Source organism: Callorhinus ursinus, unplaced genomic scaffold (genome assembly GCF_003265705.2).
Source record: "Callorhinus ursinus isolate GAN/ISIS: 27379988/994484 unplaced genomic scaffold, GSC_fseal_2.0 scaffold23, whole genome shotgun sequence".
In the NCBI taxonomy this organism is placed as follows: Eukaryota; Metazoa; Chordata; class Mammalia; order Carnivora; family Otariidae; genus Callorhinus; species Callorhinus ursinus.
The window spans coordinates 3,302,328-3,320,094 of record NW_027397085.1 but is presented as its reverse complement, the minus strand read 5'-3'; the positions used below and the strand labels follow the sequence as shown (position 1 = coordinate 3,320,094).

Genomic DNA, 17,767 nt, shown 5'->3' with positions numbered 1-17,767 from the left:
ATGAGTCTGGAGACTCGGGGAAGAGATCTAGCCCAGAGTTCAGAGAAGGGCAACATCAGTGGGCTGGGGCTGCTTCGGGGAGCAGAAGAGGATTGAGCGGGGCCTTGAAGGGTGGTCAGAATTGGGAAGGACTGAGAAGAACCGGAGAGAATTTTGGAGGGGGAGAGGGAGACAGGAAACAAAGTGACTGAGCCGTGATCGGGAAGGGGGAGGTAGGTCAGGCTGGAAAGTCAGGGCAGGTCTGGCTTAGCGGCACTGGCTTACAACAGGTGTAGACCGTGAGCAGCCAAGCCGTCCGACATCCGGAGCCGCCTCCTGCCTGCAGCTGCAGCCCCTCCCGGTTAACCGCTGCCTCTCTCCCACTTCTCTCCTCTTCCTCAGTTTCCGCTTTCCGACTCATTTTCTTCCTCCCCATCTGCCTCCTCCATCCCGTCTCTTGATGGTTCCTTTCCTGCCCCTTTTATTTTATTCTCTCACCACTATAAGGAATGAGAAAAAAATCAATAAAGCAAAAAATTATTCTGACCAGAGGCTGACAGGAAAGGAAGGGGTTCTTAGAGAACTACCCCTTGACAGTATTACCTTTAATATTCTCTCAAACTGGCGAAGATCTCCCAGGCCCCCTGAGCTTGCCTTTGTGCGTGATGTAATCAGGTCCTCAAACACAACCTCAGAAATAGCTGCTCTTTCAAAACACTAAGAATATCTGCTAAGGCAATAGAAATGTGAACCTAATTGTTAGGTCGAAAAGAGAAATAGGAGAGAAAATGCATGGGAACTAGTATGCTTGTGTTTTTAAAGTTGTCTGAACAGTCTTTTTTTTTTAAATTTTATTTTATTATGTTATGTTAGTCACCATACATTACATCATTAGTTTTGGATGTAGTGTTCCATGATTCATTGTTTGCGTATAACACCCAGTGCTCCATGCAGTACGTGCCCTCCTTAATACCCATCACCGGGCTAACCCATCCCCCCACCCCCCTCCCCTCTAGAACCCTCAGTTTGTTTCTCAGAGTCCATAGTCTCTTATGGTTGGCCTCCCCCTCTGATATCCCCCCTTCATTTTTCCCTTCCTATTTTCTTCTTCTTCTTCTTCTTCTTCTTCTTCTTCTTCTTCTTCTTCTTCTTTTAAATATGGAACACTTGTCTGAACAGTCTTATAAAGTAGTTCCTTGTTTGTACCATTCAGGCAAGTCTGATCTTGTATCATAATAGTGAAAGACTTAGTAAGAAATGCGTGTTTCCTCATTCTTTATTGATTCTTTTTCCCCTAAAAGTAAGATAAACATATGCACATGTAGGGCGCCTGGGTGGCTCAGTTGGTTAAGCCACTGCCTTCGGCTCAGGTCATGATCCTGGAGTCCCGGGATCGAGTCCCGCATCGGGCTCCCTGCTCGGCAGGGAGTCTGCTTCTCCCTCTGATCTTCTCCCCTCTCATGTGCTCTTTCTCTCAAATAAATAAAATCTTTAAAAAAAAAAAACATATGCACATGTACTTGGAAAATACAGAGAATAATAAGGAAGAAAATAAAAATCAACTAACTCATCATTCAGAGATGATCATAATAAATCAGTCTTTGCTGCATAAGCAGCTTTACAAAGAAAAAAAGAGCTTACAACAACAAACATTTATTTTCTCTTTCCTGGGTCCATGGAGGCTCTGAGTCCCCAGCTGGGCTTGGCTGGGCTTGAGTTCTGGCTGAGTTGGGTTAGCTCTGCTCCTGCATGTTTGCTCATTGTCTTCAGACCAGCAGTTCCCGATATTTTTTTGCCATGGAAGATTACAAGAATATGAAAGGGTGAGCAGAAAAACATGATATCTCTTAAGGTCTTCACTTGAAACTAGCCTATTGTAACCGCCACCCACATTCCATTGGCCAAAGGCAGTCATCTGGCCACGCCCAACATCAGTGGGGTAAAGAACCGCATCTTGCCCAGAGCATTGTAAGTTTATGTAGCAGGAAGAATAAAGGACAATAATCCAATCTTATCGCAACCGCTCTTATCATATCGGTGTAGTTCCTTCCAGTCTTTTTATGCATACTATACATGGTTAAATAATTTTATAAAAATAATCTTGTACATTTTTATATCTTTGCATTTGTTGCTTTTTCCCTTGTATTCTGCTCATGGACTTTTCATCTGCTTCATTCCTACCTGTCTTCTTCCTCTGATGCTTCCCTTCCCTGTTCCCCACCCCCTCCACACACACACCCCTGCCATGTTTTATTCTCCCTCTGGGTCCCCTAATGTAGTTAAAGAAACAAGGGAGTGATTTATTTTTGATTTAGCAGGATAATGTAAGAAATGTGATGACTGAATTCAATAATATGCTGCAAAAATAGAGATCTCCCAAATATCTGGGTGTATAACAGGCAGGTGGAGGAACCACTTTCTTCTGGTGCCACATTTGAAGATTAAGTGGGCAGTGGTCTTACTAGTATTAGCACTGTTGGTTGTTGGGTTTTTCTTATTTTGTAGGAGTGAAAAAAATAGATTCACACTGTTCTATAAAGATAGACCGGGGGGCATAGGGCTAACAGTAACCTAAAGATAAATTAGAAGACAATGATATCGTAGCAAAGCTAAGCCAAGAGATCAGGTATCCAGCTGTTTAGGAACAACAGTGGTAGACATGCCGTTCCATTAGATGGGAATATATACATATATTATCCAGAATAAACACATATAAATAAGTAGGCAGCACTAACAAAATCCCTGTCGTAACTATGGAAAGCAACCTGTGTGGCAAATGGACCCATTTTAAATATGTTAGCTCTGAAAAACAAAAGCAGTCACTCCATCTCCAATTCAGAAGGACAGTCTCCTGGACCACTGTTATATATATGGGGGGGGGTGTCAAAAGTAAACACGTCAACAGAGGAGACTGCACCTGTCATGCCCAGAGGTGGGGAACATACAGAATGCGGGGCCTTAGGCAAATAACATAAGGACTGTAAGCATTAATTTCTTCATCTGTAACATGAGGAAGTGAGACAGGATAAGGTCATTGATTTATTGTCATTGAGCACCTTGTTTTACACAACATGCCCGTCCTGGGTGTGCCACAGAAAATGAGTAGGAAATAGTCCTGGACCCGATTCACTCATTCATTTATCAGGAAGAGTGAGGGGTTCCATCATCCCTTCTCCACCTGGGATCATGACCTGAGCTGAAAGCAGACGCTTAACGACTGAGCCACCCAGGCGCCCCAAGCCTGTGCCTTTAATACTTCTCTCGGAGATCCTGCCCCCTGAGCTCCCACTACTCTAAAATTTTGATTCCCATGCCAGGTTCATTTGAAGAATACAAATAAAAGAAGAGCAATAAGAAGTTTGGCATTTCCTGGTGCCCCAGCTGCTCCCTGATGGACGAGTATTTAGGGCTATCCGGGCACTCTCTCAGGATGGGAGGAGGCTCCTGGCGTGGGGCAGGAAAGACCTTCCATAGTTACAAAACCTCCATGTGACCCTCCAAAGGGTCCCTTCTGAGGTCTGGCAGTGTTCAAGCAGGTCCACTGGTGGCCTCCTCTAAGACCTGCCCCAGAGCTGGAGCAAATGAATAAAGACGTTGTCGTAAAGATAATCACCGCACACTGAGCCCTCAGCTGTGTGCCAGGCACTTAACGTTCAACTTGTGTGGTGACCCTCCAGGGTGGGACTCTGACTGTCATCTTCACTCGGTAAATACGGAAGTGGAGGTCAAGGAGCTTACCCGAAGTGGTACCGCTAGACAAGGCCCAGCCAGCGTCAGGATGGAGGGTCGCAGCTCTGTGCAGGTGACGCCCTGTGCGACACTGCTTCCAGCCAGTCATTCTGCTGAGGAGGAGGAGGAATGGCAGCTCTGGGCCCGAGCGTCACCACATACTCCCCCACGCGGTACCTGCCGTCAGCCAGGGCCACTTCTCTCTACAGACAATCACGTGGACACAGAATCGTCGGTGAAAGGCCTGCCCCTCCTCCCTAACCCCAGTGTGAGAGAAAGACCTACCAAGTAGTAAGAAACAAAACAAAACCAAATAGCCTCAGGGGCCCAGGAATTAACTCATATAATTGGAACAACTTAATTCCTCCATGTTTATTCTAGGCCTACTATTTGTTTGTGACCCATGCCTTCCAGGAGTGTGAACTGTCATTTAAGAGATAATATATGGCAGAATTAGAAAATACAGCACAATATTTCGTGAAGTGATTAATCATATCAGAGACTTGAACTCTGACATAATAACAGTTATCATTTTTTGCTCATGATCTATGTGCATTATTTAGATGCTCATGTAATCTTCCCCACAGTCCTCAGAAAGAGGTTCTTGTTAAGTCTGTATTAAAGATGAGGGGACAGAAGCTCGGATACAAAGTGACTACCCGCCAAGGCCAGACAGCTAGTAAGTAGGAAAACCTGGGTTTGAACCAGAAAACTGGGGTTACCCAGCTCTTACACATGCCCAGCTCTTACTGCCTCTCCCTGAAACCCGTTCTCCGTGCTGTGCATCCTCTGGCAGGGGAAAGATGTGCATTGCTTAGGATTATAAAGAAAGGCCTCATGAAAAAAAATGATATTTGAGGGGTGCCTGGGTGGCTCAGTTGGTTAGGCGACCGCCTTCGGCTCAGGTCATGATCCTAGAGTCCTAGGATCGAGTCCCGCATCGGGGTCCCTGCTCAGCAGAGAGTCTGCTTCTCCCTCTGACCTTCCCCCCATCTTGTGCTCTCTCTCACTCTCTCTCTCTCTCAAATAAATAAAATATAAAAAAATATTTAAAAAAGAAAAAGAAAAAATGATATTTGATAGACCTTGAGCCAATAAATCAACCACCAGCTCATCTTTATTAACCACTGCGTATAGTACTGGAACAATGTAAATAGACAGTAGGACAGTAAATGCTTTTTTTAAATCTTTTTTTTTTTAACTTTTATTTATTTAGGTAAGTAATCTCTACAGCCAACATGGGGTTCGAACTCCTGAGATCAAGAGTTGCACACTCCCCTGACTGAGCCAGCCAGGTGCCCTGACAATGAATGTTTTTTGAACTAAAATATTTTGCTTAACTAAGAGTTAGCTATTGAAGGGTAGGGGTGTGTGTGTGTGTGTGTGTGTGTGTGTGTGTGTGTGTGTATAGACATGAGGGGGTGGAGAATGCTGTTTGGAGGGCATGTAAATTTGCCAACAATGAGCTCAACATGTGTTGGGGAAACTGAAAAATCCAGAATGTTGAAAATGGAGAGTTCACTCAGTCATTCAGCAAAGAGTTCTTGAGTACCTACCAATGTGCCAGGCACTGTGTTTGAGATTAGGGATACAAATATGAGTAAGACACAACCCCAGCCTTCAAATGCTTCACAGTCTTGAGGCCGGGGGGGGGGGGGTTGGTGGGAGGAGACAGAGAGGTGCAGATGGGGACACAGATGTGTGCCATATAGGCTTATAAATGGCTTAAGAAGGGTCTGGAGAAAGAGCTGAGGGTGCATAGAGGGAGAACTGATGGGGCATGCGATAGAGAAGTTGAGCAAGGATGGTCAGGCCCCTACAGGCAGTGAGATGGAGAGGGCAGGGGGTGGGGTGAGCCTCGAGAATGAGGAGATCCTTGGCAGATGACAGCAGCTGGGTCATTTCAGTGACACAGGTGAAGCCCGGCCAGACTCCTCAATTGCACAAGCACTCTCAGGCCATGAACAGATAGATGCCTTCAGAAACGATCCTGCTGTAAGATTTACAAGACAGCTGTTTTCTGTGTTTTCAGACAATTTCCGAGAAACACGTATGCATATATCTTTCTTTTAACTCCCAGTGACCTCATCATAGAAAAGAATAGGAAAAATGGTCATGCTCTTAACCTTTCTGCATAGTTTTCTTCAGCATCAGAAGTCATTCTATAAATCTTCACAGAGTGCCTTCTACATGCCAGACACAGCAGTGAATTAAATCCCTGACTTCATGAAGCTCACATTCAAATGGGGGCCACAGACACAGCCAAGGGAAAAAAAAATAGATATACAAAATGTGAGGGGGCAACATGCAGAGGGAAGAAAGCAGGGAAAGGGGAGAATGATGTTGGGAGGGCTATTCTCTGGGGGACGGCTCTGATGGAGTGACAGGGAGCCAATACCTGCAGGGGGACGAGGGGAGAAGAAACTGCTGAAGTGGGAGAGTGCTCGGTGTATTCTAGAAACAGCCTGGAAGCCCGCTGGACTGGAGCAGAGTAAGCATGGGAAAGGGGAACCCAGAGGAGCCAGGGGATAGATCCTGCAGGAGGCTTTGGCTTTCCTTCCACCTGCGGTGGTAGCTCAGACAGTAGGAGCAGAGATATGCAGGGGTCTGGTGTAGATCTTAAGGATCCCTTTGGGACAGAAAGCAGGAGACAGGGTGGGCTGGGGAAACCAGTAGGAGACTATTGCAACAGCCCAGGTAAAGGAGGACGATAGTTGGGACTAGGGTGGTAGCAAGCAGAATTTGTGTGATGATCTTATTCTAGAGATATTTTGAAGTCTAAAAGGATTTGCTGATGGATTAGGTGGGAGAGAGTGAGTAGTCGAGGATGATTCAGATTCCGAGGATTTGGGCCAGACTAACTGGGAAAACTGCCATTTATTAAGACAGGAGGACTTCTTGAGGTTGGAATTCAAAAAATTTGATTTTGGACCCGTTAATTTGAGGTGGCTGTTAGGATACATGAGCCATGAGTTCAAGGGAGAGGCCAGAGCTGTATGGGAGTGGTGTTTCTGTTGTTAAGAGGGGAGGGGACCCAGGACGCATGTGCAGGGTTGGCCCAGGTGGGAGCACGGGCGGCTCACCCATTGTCAGGAGAGGGAGGTCAGAGGCTGTGGTGGGTGGATTTGTTGGTGGAACATGTGAATGTTCTCTTCTGACTGCTAATCTTTTCCTCTAGCTGTTTGTGTGTAGTAATGGTGCTGTTTTCATGAATTCTAAGATGCAAATTTCCATATTCTTGCACCCATGAAATTGGAATAAATCTTTTTTTTTTAAGATTTTATTTATTTCTTCGACAGAGAGAGACACAGCTAGAGAGGGAACACAAGCAGGGGGAGTGGGAGAGGGAGAAGCAGGCTTCCCGCGGAGCAGGGAGCCCAATGCGGGGCTCAATCCCAGGACCCCGAGATTATGACCTGAGCCGAAGGCAGAAACTTAACCGGCTAAGTCACCCAGGTGCTCCTGCAATAAATCTTAAAATCAAAGCATTTAGTTGTTAGTATTTACAGTCAACCCTTGAACAACGTGAGGGTTTGGGGCACAAACACTCATCCCCCACATAGTCGAAAATCCATGTATAACTTCTGGCTCCCCCAAAACTTAACTATTAATAGCCTACTGTTGACTAGAAGTCTTACCAATAACACTGACAGTGGAGTAACACATATTTTGTATGTTATATGTATTATATACTGTATTTTTACAATAAAGTAAGCTGAAGAAAATGTTAAGAGAATCATAAGAAGGGGAAAATAGATTTACAGTGCCATACTTTAGCAAAAAAAAATTTATCGAAAAATGTGTGTATAAGTGGACCCGCACAGTTCAAACCTGTGTTGTTCAAGAGTCAACTGTATTCTCTCTGCAACAGAGAAGAATTTACATCAAAGGTGACTCAGATTCACTTTCCCTTGGGCCTGACTAGAGTCGTCCATTGGAGAGGCGGCCAAGCAGGGCCCTGCAAATGCTGTTCACCTTGTGAGCCAAAGGGGAGATGTCAACATTTTCAGTAAGAAACTTGGGGCTGTAGCTATCTCTCTGGTACAGATGCATCCAGCCCAAACTTCTGAAGAAGGGTCCGGATGCCTGGAGAGTGGGGGAGGGAGGCTGGCCCTCTGCCCGCAAGCTACAGAGCTGACTGTTCTTCCTCAGGGGAATGTGAGAGACCAAGGACAAGGCAACTAACACTCGGCCCATACCTGACCCCGGGCAGTGAGGCCTGACTCAGAGACCAAGTGCTTCCCTCAGTCAGATAAGATCTTGGCCCCACATCCTGTGTGGTCAAGACAAGGAGAAGTCCAAGGGTCTGAGAACAGGGAACTGTTGTCACAGCATAGCTCTTGGGGTTACTTCAGCTTTATTGAGTGCTAGCAGGAGGCCTTTACTTCTTGGTTAAGTGGAGCTGGGGCCCCAGTCCCCCTTTTCTGTAGCTGGAGTCTAGGAATGGTGTGGGAGATTCTCATTGTCCAAAGAGTTGAGTGCTTACCATATGCTGTGCTAGCTGATCACCGGGTGCACAGGACAGGCAAACCCAGACAGGGGCCTCGCTCTCAGAGCTTACATCTAGTCAGGGAGATGTAGCCATAAAGTAATCATATATATATATTTTTAAAACTGTAAAGAAACTATGTGCCAGAACATGTTCTGAGCACTTTACAAAGATTAACACCTGTAGTTTGTACAATAATCTAAGAACCAGGTGCTATTACTATCATCCCTGCTTTACAGAAAAGAAAAACTCAGGCACAGAGAGGTTAATTATCTTGCCCAAGATCACAGAGCTCCTGAGTGGCAAAGTCGAGATGCAAACCCAAGCAGTTTTGCCCGGGGGTGTCCTCGCTCTTAACCAATGAGGCCATGCTGCCTCTCGAGTTACTTTGTCTAGCGCAGTTATACTGAAACGCAAAGTCCCTTTGGAGATGGAAATGACGCATCCTGGAAGGAGGGATTTTGGCATCTGACCAGCCAGCGGCAGCTTTGAAGATGACTGGGGAGACCGCTGCTCACTGAGCAATAAGGAATTTGCAGTGGGCACTTCTGTGGTGTATTAAACCTTAGGCTTCTCCTCCCATTGTCTTCACAGCTCCCTCCTCTGTGCACTCCTCCACCTCCTCCTCACTTTGCCTCGCCTTTGATGCTTTGACTCTGCCCGCTCAAGCTTTACTGTTGTGGGGCACAGGCTTATTTTTCTCTTCGACCATGCCGCTGCAGTGTCCTTGGCTAAATCCGGCAGAGGATTACACCCAAGGGAGAGCCCAGTCAGTGGACGGGGCAAGGGGCAGGGGAAGAGAAGGAGAGAAAGATTGGAAACCAGAAATTAGGAACGGAAGCAGCTTTAGACCAAGACTGTGTCTACCCTGGCCAAGAGAAGAGAGTCCTTGCAAAATCTTGCCTATTGCATGGACTGGTTCAATGGCCTGCAACTTATTCAGGACTCAGCGCTTTTATAAAACTGAGTGTTCCTTTAGTACTTTCCGTTTTTCCAAACCCATTTGTAGTCCTCATCTCCTTTAGCTCCAACTGCAACCCCCGGGAGGTATTCCTGGCAGAACACAGCCGGCTCCCAAATGGTCTTCAAAGCCACAGTGTGACTTGTCAGACGCTAAGATTGCACACTCCTGGGTGAGTCATTTGCATGTCTAAAGTGAGTCTCATTTCAGAACAGCTGGGCTTAACTGCGGCTACGTAATAGGGCGGTAGAGCTGGCAGGACAAAGCTGGGATCCTTTGTGCTTTAAACTCCGCGCTCTCCCACTCCATCTGTCTCCCTTTCAGAGGAGGAAGACAAGACAGTCTCAGATGCAGTGCATTCAGGGATGCAGACCTGAATCCCTGGACACACCTGCTTGCCATCCGTGGGCTCCAAAGCCAAGATTGGCCTGGCCTTATTTTTTTTTCCCCCTAAGAAATAAACACCAAATTTCTTGTTAGAGTGCAAACATTCAGGGAAGCTTCTGGTAACTCAAGCACATACTGGTTCAAGGAACGCGGCCACTGTAATGTTAGGAGTTTGGCATCTGTGTCTGAACGTGCCTCTGAAACATGTTATTTCTAACACGAGGGCAGTACTGGTCTCTATTTCATAAGAAATCGTGAAAGTGAGTTAATAACTCAACATGTGCTCGCTTGGGCAGCACATACACTAAAAATCTGCACCGTACAGAGGAGTTTAGCAAGGCCCCTGCGCTAGGAAGACAGGCCAATTCGTGAAAAGCGTTCCATATAGAAAAATAAATAATAATACAAATAAATAATTCAACACGTTACCCATTCCTATTACAGTATTTTTTTTTCTTTCCCAAATCACTATGCTTTCTAAATTGGATCAATCACCGAGGTAGCTGAGAACTTGGGGAGTGCTGTGACTAGAATGGATTTTGGCCTTAGTCGGGCTAGAAAGAGCTCCGGGGCCGCGCGGTGTCCGGCAGTTACGACGGGTCTGGACTCGGGAAACCCGGCGGCCGGCGCGGCCCGCGCCCTCCCTGCCCCCACGCCCAGCCGAAGAGCATGGGCGCGGCTCCAAAGGCTCCAAAGGCTCGGCGGGCATTCTGCGGCCCTTTCTTCACATGCTAATGAAAGCTCGCAAACGGAGGACAGCAGGATCGAGCTGGTTTCTGCCGCCTGCCCGGCGCGGCGGGGAATCTTTGGCCCAAGCTCCCGCCCGGGGTTTCCCGGAGCCTCCCGCCTCCCCGTTTCCAGAACCCTTCTCTCTGGGCCTGCCTGCCCCCGGTGATCTCTCGCATCAAATCCAAACGTCCCAAGTCCCTTGCTCTCCTTGCCAGCCTCTCACGGGCCTTTGTCGTTCTCTACCATTTCACCGGGGATTCCAGGCAAGCGACAGCTTCCTACTCTCCCCCACCAAGTACAAAGCACCTTTGAGGTGGGCCCGGTGGCGAAGCCACCCGCCTAGTCCTTTGAATACAACGTTCCCGGAGGGTAGGTAGTATTGTCCCCATTTTGTAGATGAGGAGCAGAGACCCAGGGTGAAAAAGTGACGGAGCCAACGGAGCCAAGATTTAACCCCGGCCTGTTGGACTCCCTCGCCAAGACCATTCCTCCTTACTACGTATCTCTTTAAAGACAGGAGGCATTTCTTTTTTGTTTTAGATTTTAAAGTCATCGCTACACCCAACATGCGGCTCAAACTTACAACCCCAAGATCAAGAATTGCCTCCAGCCAGGCGCCCCTAGAGGCAGGAGACATTTCTGATGCAAGGAGTGATAGGGCCGGTGAGTCTGGATAGGCACAGGGTCCATAGGGGTCCCTACAGACACAGCTACTTGAGAGAGACCTCAAATCCGGCCCTGTTTGAGGGCCACCACTTCTCTCCCCAGCCCCTCCCTCCCAAGACCTTGGTGGGACTTGGTTCCTGACACTAAGGAAAAGTAGCTTTCAGGGCCCAGGAGTGAGAGCGAACACCGGTCCTCCACTCCTCTGACGTGCCTGGCTGCTTTTCAAGCGCCTTTGTTTTGTGCCCGCAGAGTTCGTTCCTGAAGCTGTGAGATCCTGGGTGGTTAGGAAGTGTCTCAGAGCACTCCCCCTCTCACCCAGAGGAGTCGAGCGGAGTTGAGCAGATCTCCAGGATATTGGTCTGATCCTGCTGGGCTGCGGAGAGAAGACTTGTAGTTGACTAGGGATTATGGGATCATTTGTCTAAAAACAATATGATCAGCTATAATACTCACTGTGGTCAGTGACAGCAAGAGTTACAACCCCCTGCATATATATAGTGTTTTCGTGGTTTCCAAAGGACTCAACGCACATTTTCTTCTTTCCTTGTCACTGGTCAACCTGTGGGATGCACAGCTTGAAGTGTTCCTGTCACCATTTCACATAACAGAAATGTGAGACCGGGGTCTCACTATTGGCTGACTGCCCGGTAGCTGATCAGTACTATGGACTACGAAGCAGGTACCCTACTCCAGCAATATAGCCACCATCCTAGAGCAACTCTGCAGAGAAAGATCTCCATAGTACTTGTGCAGATATTTATTGATTTCGTGCTTAGATTATGCTTTAGAATTCACAACTCCCCATCTCTTAGGTTCTTTTCACCTCCATCAAAAATCTTTTTCCCGGGCGCCTGGGTGGCTCAGTTGGTTAAGCGACTGCCTTCGGCTCAGGTCATGATCCTGGAGTCCCGGGATCGAGTCCCGCTTTGGGCTCCCTGCTCGGCAGGGAGTCTGCTTCTCCCTCTGACCCTCTTCCCTCTCATGTTCTCTATCTCTCATTCTCTCTCTCTCTCTCAAATAAATAAATAAAAAATCTTAAAAAAAATAAATTCAAAAGATTTCTATAAAAAAAAACACCTTTTCCCCTACTCTGTGGCTTGAGTATGTGGATATTAATGGTAGGGCACAATGATCAAATTAGTAAAGATTTTTAAAAGCTGTAACCCCCCCCCCCCCCGGGGCCCCTGGCTGGCTCAGTCCCTAGAGCATGAGACTCTTGATCTCGAGGTAATGAGTTTGAGCCCCACGTTGGGTGGAGAGCTTACTTAAAAAAACAAACAGTAACACCTAATGCTGGTGAAGATTTGAGGAGATGGACAACTCATACACTGTTGATGGGACTATAAATTACTGCTTTGTTTCTAAAGGGCAATTTGATAATAATCATTAAAAGTTTCTAAAATAAACAATTTTTGATGTGTCATATCCACCCATCTCTAAAAACATTTTTTTCCTGAAGAAATAGTCTGAGACTACAGAAAGAGAAGCATTTATTAGGATATGTTTATCTCTGTGTTATCTTAAACACAGCAAACATCTGAAATAATCTGGCTCTCCAGCAGATCAAATATATTAAGATCTACAAGAAGATGACATATCCTGCAATAATTTTAAATGGTGCTATGGAAGAATATTTAACAATCTGGGGAAATGTTCACTCTTGTTGAGTGAGGAAAACTAAGTAACAAAACAGTTAATACAATCTCAATCTAATTTTTAAAAAAGATAGCTTGAAGTGGAAAGCTATCAAACTGTTAAGAGTAGTTATCTCTGGGAGCACCTGGGTGGCTCAGTCAGTTGAGCGTCTGCCTTCAGCTTCGTGATCCCAGGGTCCTGGGATCGAGCCCCGCATTGGGCTCCCTGCTCGGCAGGAAGCCTGCTTCTCCCTCTCCCTCTGTCTACCACTCTGCCTACTTGTGCGCTCTCTCTCTGTCAAATAAATAAATAAACTCTTAAAAAAAAAAGAGTAGTTATCTCTGAATCCTTCCCCTTCCTTATTTTCCACTCTTTTTTCAATAAACTTTTTTTTAAGATTTTATTTATTTGAGATAGAGTGAGAAAGAGAGCGAGCGAGCACAAGTGGGGCTGGGGAGGAGCAGAGGGAGAGGGAGAAGCGGACTCTCCGCTGAGCAGGGAGCCTGACTCAGGGCTCGATCCCAGCACCCTGGGATCATGATCTCAGCCGAAGACAGACACTTAATCTACCGACAGCCAGGTGCCCCTTCAATGAACTTAATAAGCATGTGTTGCATTTGTGATCAGAAAAGAAAAACCTTTCTCTCTTAGATGAGACTGTAAGAATGAACCACTCTGGAACCACCGCAAGGGGTGGATGGAGCTTGCAGTCAAAACTGGAAGCAGAGAAGGGAGAACTAGTCTCTGAGCAACTAAATTGGAAAATAATTATATTCTGGGATTGAAAGGTTTTTTTTGGCCACTTATCTAAAGAGGATGTTGTGGGTGGGGGCGCCTGGGTGACTCAGTCAGTTGAGTGTCTCGCTCTTGATTTCAGCTCAGGTCATGATCTCAGGGTCCTGGGATAGGTGCTTGTAGGGCTCCCTGCTCCGCGGGGAGTCTGCTTCTCCCTCTCCCTCTGCTGCTCCCCCTGCTTGTGCTCGCTCTTTCTTTAAAATAAACAAACAAATAAATAAATATTTTTTAAAAAAATAAAGAGGATGTTGGGACTGATTTTACAAGAAAAGTCAGCAGTTAGGCTGCTTCGAAATTGGGCAGGTGGTTTTCACGTCTGGTGGTCAGACCAGGTGAGCTCTGACTCCCTTCTGCCATGAGAGCATCTGGAGAGGAGCCCGGTGGCAAAGTCTGCCTTTGGCACCGCCCTCCTGTCCCGCAGCAAGCCGGGCCACTCCTGCCCTGCACTGGGCTCTGTCCCAGAAGGTCTTTCTCCCCATGCTTTCAACTCATCTGTCTGAGGTGCTTACTTTGACTTATAAATTAGAGGTGGAGGGGTCCTTAGAAACCTCCTGGTATGAGAAAGAGGAGGCCAAGGGAGTGTGTGTCGTGCTCCCCCCCCCCCCCCACCGTGTATCTCAGCTTGTCAGCAGTGGAGCAGAGGGGTCTGGATGGTAGCCAAAGATTGGAATGGTAATGGAGTCCGTTCAGCTACCCAGAAGTATTCTGGACCCAAAGAAATAATTTCAGGCATTGTGACCAACTACTGTTTATGCTTATGATCCTTGTGTGTGTATGTGTGTGTATTTTAACTTTTTAGATTTTGTTTGTTTGTTTCTGCCATTGAAACAGTTGGGGACATTTTTTAAGGACGGGAGTTATGAAGAATGTCCAACTGGACTGGAAGTGTGATGGGACGATGCATCAATTAGAGTGGTGTGATGTTATGGGAAATACAGCCACAGTCTCACTGTTCTGAAAAGATAATACTGTGAGGAGCAGAACTGGCACCCTGTACCTCATAAAGAGTCAGGTGATGGCATCTGTACCTATGATTACTTACTGAAATAAGCACGCCATCAGGGTGATGGGGGTGAGGAGTAGAGAATGGTCATTATGCCACATGGTGATTACAAAGATGGGAATGGTTGATTGGAAGGGCTGAGTTGCTCACTTAGGCAGCCTTGTGGTAGGAGTTAATCCCTCTTCTCTTCTCTTTTCCTCCCCTGATCATTTCCATCTACAACCCCAACCAGATTTCTTTTCTTTGGTCCCAGGAAGGCCATCTTGCCAATCTCAGTGCTATGAAGATAGGATTGAGAATGGATAGTTCAGTCTTCAATGGCTTCAGGATTAAAGTCCAAAGTCTTTTTCATGGAAAGCCCTTTATAGGTGAGTCCTGGCTACCTTTCTAGCTTTATCACTGGCTACTTTCCTTCACACACACTGGTTTCCCACCGAAGTGTTCCCCAGACCCACCACACTTTGATCATACCTGGAATAACAGACTGTTAGCTGTTCACAGAGCTCCTTTTCTCTTCCTTCTGGGCACACAGCATTCTCTTGCAGTGGGCTGTGGCCATGTGACTGAGTTCTCGTTGGTGGAATATGGAAATGATTGTGCACCACTTTCAGACCAGGGCTGTGGAAACCTTTTACACACAACCCTTCACATCTCCTTCTGTAGTAACCTTGGAAGCCTTCAACTGAAGAAGGCTGAGTCCCAAGATGGGAGAAGCCCCGCTTATTTATCCCCTCTTGGAAGAGAGACTCCCACCAAACTTAGCCTTGGATTTGGCTTTAAGCGAGTAAGAAATAAACATCTATTGCAGTGAATCACTAAGACTTAGAGATTTATGTGTTATAGCAGCTAGCCTTATCTTAAGTAAGCTACCGGGTGAACTGTTCAAGCTTCAAGGCTGTCTTCCCATGCCCTCTCCTTTAGAAACCCTTTTCTCATTCCCCTAGGCAGGTGTCATTCTGTGTGTGTCCATAGCCCTTCAAAGATGCATCACTTACCACTACTCCCACCCCCAATACTTGACTTATCTATGCATCTCTCTTCACATTTGACCATCAATTCAATGGAAGCAGAGATACTGATCTTCGCAATTCTAGATTTTAGCAGAATGATAGATAGTAGATGTGCAGTATGTAAAAACTGACTCCTTCACAAGTATGTGTTGAGTTCCTTCTATGTGCTAGACACTATTCTAGCACTGGGAATACAGCAGTACGTAAAACTTATCTCAGTTAAAAAATCCCAGTCCTCCACATTTTAAGGGCTCACCTTTGCAGTGTTTTAGACACTGGCCTCCCTGTATTTTAAGGAGTGATTTAAACTGGGACTTAAATACTAATTTGACATCATAGAGTTGAGTACGTAAGAGACCGTTGCCACCTTCAGATGGTGTTACTTCCTCAATCTTTTTAAACAATTCTGCAAGCTAAAATGAAAAAAAAAAATCTCTGTAGTCATAGAGCTTGCACTGCATCGTGGTGGGAGAGCTGGATAGTAAGTAAATACACGTAGAGTAGCAATACTGGGGACGCGTGCCAGAGAGGAAAACGTTCAGGGAGGGAGGATGGGAAGCAGAGGGTGGAAGGGTAATTTTATTTTTTTAATTATTCTTTTATCTTTATTTTATTTATTTTATTTTAAAGTAATCGCTACACCCAACATGGGGCTCAAACCCACAACCCCGAGATCAAGAGTCATAGGCTCCACTGACCGTGCCAGCCAGGTGCTCCAGAAGTATAATTTTATTTATTTTTTTTAAAGATTTTATTTATTTATTTGACAGAGGGAGACAAGGAGAGAGGGAACACAAGCAGGCAGAGTGGGTGAGGAAGAAGCAGGCTTCCCGCCGAGCAAGGAGCCTGATGCGGGGCTCGATCCCAGGACCCTGGGATCATGACCTGAGCCGAAGGCAGACGCTTAACGACTGAGCCACCCAGTTGCCCCTCCAGAAGTATAATTTTAAATAAGTAGTTCTTAGAAGGCCCCGCTGGAAAATAGTGTTGTAGCAAATACCTGAAAGAAGTAAAGACCGAAGCTATGGTCCAGGCATGGCTGGAGCAGAATGAGAGAGGGCAATAAAAGAGATGAAGTGAAAGGGAGTATGTGTGTATATGTGTGTGCATTGTGTGTGCATGGGGGAGGAAGGCAGGATGCATACACTTTTTGTTTTTTAAGATTTTATTTATTTATTTGACAGAGAGAGACACAGCGAGAGAGGGAACACAAGCAGAGGGAGTGGGAGAGGGACAGCAGAGAGCTCGATGTGGGGCTCGATCCCAGGACCCTGGGATCATCACCTGAGCCGAAGGCAGACGCTTAACGACTGAGCCACCCAGGTGCCCCAGGATGCATACACTTTTGACAGACTTTGGTTTGTACTCCCAGGGAAGTGGGGAACTACTTAAGTATTTGAAATAAGGAAGTGATCTGATCTGATGCACATTTTCACAGGGTCACTCTGACCACTATATTGGGAGGAGAGTGTGTAGAGTGTCAGAGGGAGGGATACAAGTCACAAGGCTATTGCAAGAATCTGGGACCCAAGTGCAGGGACTAGATCTTTGTTTCTCCAGGAAGAGTTTGATGAGTTTGATAAATGGTTGTAGAACTGATTGAATGAAATAGCTTCTTCCTCAGTGTCTGGCCTATCCCATTTCCTACTTTATTTTCTTTAGAACTGTAGAGGGTGGGAAACTGCCCAAACTTCCCAATCCCTGGAAGCCAGGCTATCTGGAATTGGCTGTGTTTACTTCTCTGTACTGTTCCATAGCACCATACAATACCCTAAGCCCTTCAGGGCAAAGAAGTCATCAACATCAAAAAACAAATCACTGGAAAACATGGGCAAGCGGACTTAAATAATACAGTTCATTTAGTCAGGTGGTTGGGAGAAAACACACTCATGAGATAATTAACTCATAGCAGTGCTCAATAAAATATTTTCTTTGAAATGTTGATGTTTCAAGGCATATTTACATAAAATACCAGTGAAAATTTAAGTCAAAACAGCTGGAGTTTTAGGCATTGTTCTCTGCAAAGAGGAAGACTCTCCCTGGTCCAGTCATTCTATAGTAACTACTATCTCTCTCTCTCTCTCTCTCTTTTTTTTTTTTTTTTTTTTTTTTTGTAACTACTATCTCTTTGAGTATTTACTCTATACCAGGAACTGTGCTAAGAAGCATTTATGGGCATTTAGCAAACTAAATCTTCACAACCATCCTACAAGAAAGGTACTATGAACATTCCCAGGTTATAGATAACAAAATGGAGCCTGAGGAAAGGTTGAAGGGACATCATAGGGATTTAGTATCTTATCTTCCCTAGTGGGAGACCCTGTCGGGGAGGACTGATCCTCATGAGAAGTGTCCCCTGGACAGGATGAGGAAGACCCCTGTGC

The 17,767-nt window shown here is 46.1% G+C and overlaps 1 non-coding gene across 1 annotated transcript; it reads left to right on the top strand.

Annotated features, from left to right (window-relative positions):
* Nucleotides 1-9,825: 9,825 nt before the first annotated feature.
* On the top strand, nt 9,826-9,933 carry LOC112839617 (U6 spliceosomal RNA). Its single transcript, XR_003212252.1, has one exon. It is a non-coding gene; the product is annotated as a U6 spliceosomal RNA (small nuclear RNA).
* The last annotated feature ends 7,834 nt before the right edge of the window (nt 9,934-17,767 follow it).